The sequence below is a fragment of the Marmota flaviventris genome, chromosome 1 (genome assembly GCF_047511675.1).
Source record: "Marmota flaviventris isolate mMarFla1 chromosome 1, mMarFla1.hap1, whole genome shotgun sequence".
NCBI classification, from domain to species: Eukaryota; Metazoa; Chordata; class Mammalia; order Rodentia; family Sciuridae; genus Marmota; species Marmota flaviventris.
In genome coordinates, this window is record NC_092498.1 from 105,870,954 (window position 1) to 105,873,126 (window position 2,173).

General features: G+C 30.2%; 1 non-coding gene across 1 annotated transcript; it reads right to left on the reverse strand.

Annotated features, from left to right (window-relative positions):
* Positions 1-1,729: 1,729 nt before the first annotated feature.
* On the reverse strand, positions 1,730-1,831 carry LOC114095228 (U6 spliceosomal RNA). The gene has a single exon (XR_003583219.2). It is a non-coding gene; the product is annotated as a U6 spliceosomal RNA (small nuclear RNA).
* Positions 1,832-2,173: the final 342 nt, after the last annotated feature.

Below are 2,173 nucleotides of genomic sequence, written 5' to 3' on the forward strand. Positions count from 1 at the left end.
TCAATTCCTGAGCCAATATGTTGGAGTGTTTGGAGCTACATTTTCTTCTAGTATGTGCACAGTTTCTGGTGTGATTCCTTTGATTCTTATGGACCTCTTATTTTCCCAAAGGAATTTCATGGCTGCTTTTCATATTTTTATGAAGAATGTGATTGTAATTTTGATGGTAATTAATTGAATCTGTGTAGTAGTTCTCATGGTATGGCCATTTTGATAATATTAATTCTGCTTCTCCAAAAAAAAATGGTCTTCCTCAATTTTTTTTTCTTTAGTAGTCTGTAGTTTTGATTGTAGAGGTCCTTCACCTCCTTTGTTAGATTTTTCCCAAGTATTTTATTTTATTGAGGTTATTTTAAATGGGATGGTTTTCCTAATTTCTCTTTTAAATGATTCATCATTGGAGTATTGGAATTCAATAGCTTTCTGGGTGTTAATTTTGTATCCTGCTATTTTGATAAATTTATATTTGATAAATTAATTATGAGTCCTGAAAGTTATGAGAAAAACTTGAGTCAAAATTCTCCAAATTCTCCCCTGTTTATTTACAAGATCCACGTGAAAAATATGGTTCCCCCGCCCCATCCTTTTATCTTCATTCAATGGATGTTTTTGCTTATGAGGTGAGTCTCTTTGAGACAGCATATTGTTGGGTATTGTTTTTTAATCTAATCTGCCAACCTATGACTTTTGATTGATGAGTTTAGTTTATTTACATTCAATGTTCTTTTTGATATAAGATTTAATTTCCTGTCATTTTGATTTATTTCTAGTTTGTAAGTTGAATTAGATTCTCCTTTGACTGACTGGTTTTATAGTGTAGCGCAGTTTTTCTCTCTGTTTGTTTTTATTTTTATTTTCAATTTCTTATTTGTGAAATGTTGTATTGAGCATGTTTTTTAGTGTGGGCTTTCTAGTTGTAAATTCTTTTGACTTTTTTGTTTATCATAGAAGATTTTTATTTTGTCTTCAATTCTGAAGTTTACATTTTCTGGATATAGTATTTGTTGTTGGCATCCATTTTATTTCAGATTTTGGTATGTATTATTCCAGGACCTCCTAGCTTCTAGGAACTGGGTTGAAAACTTGGCTGAGATCTGAATTGGTTTACCTCTAAATGTAACCAGTTGGTTTTCTCTGGCAACTTTCAAAATTCTATCCTTATTCTGCATGTTAGGCATTTTCATAATAATCTGCCTTGGTGTGGGTCTATTGTAATTTTGTATATTTGGGATCCTGGGTACCTCATATGTTTGATTTTCCATAGCAGCCTTGAGATTTGGAAAATTTTCTGATACAATTTGTTGCAGATATTGTGAATTTCTTTAGGGTATATTTCATAGCCTTCATCAACCCTGATAAATCTTAGATTTAGCCTTTTAATGTTATCCCATATTTCTTAAAAATTCTGTCCAGAGACTTTCAACATCTTTCTCCATGATCAAATTTATTTTCAAGTGTCTATACATTGCCTTTATTGCCTGAAATTCTATATTCCAAGTGTTCTAGTCTATTGGTGATTTTTTTTGTATTCAGTTTTTATTTTTATTTTTTTTATTTCTTTATTTCAAGGATTTCCAATTAATTCTTTTTTAGAATCTCTATCTTCTTATTGTAGTTATATTTCAGTTCTTGTATTTTTTCGCTGATTTCACTCATTACATTATCTTTACCTCATAGATCAGTTTAACAGTGAACTTTCAAAATTTCCACATCTCCTCCACTGTGGTATAAAAATATAAAATACTTCATGACTTTGAATGTCATCCTTGTGCAGAGGCCATGCTAATCTTCTCTGTATTGTTTCAATTTTATTTTATGTCCTTTTGAAGACAGCATTTTTTTCTTAATCTAGTTGATAATTCTTCATTCAAAGAAATAATAATAGAATGTATTTGTTGATTTTTTAATAGATATGTTAAATTAGTAAAAGCAGTAGTACAGGGGATGGGGTGAAAGATTGGCAGACAGACTCCTTACTACACAGAGTAATACAGTGTTATTTGAAAGACGATTGAAAGTATTTACAAATATGTATTGCAAACTCTAGGGCAATCACTGTAAATAATTTTTAAAATAGATGTTAAGAAGGGAGACAAACTTGAGTCAAAATTCTCCATTAAAATCAGATAAGGTAGAAAAAGAGGGAAAAGTTAAACAAACAATAATATAAGGT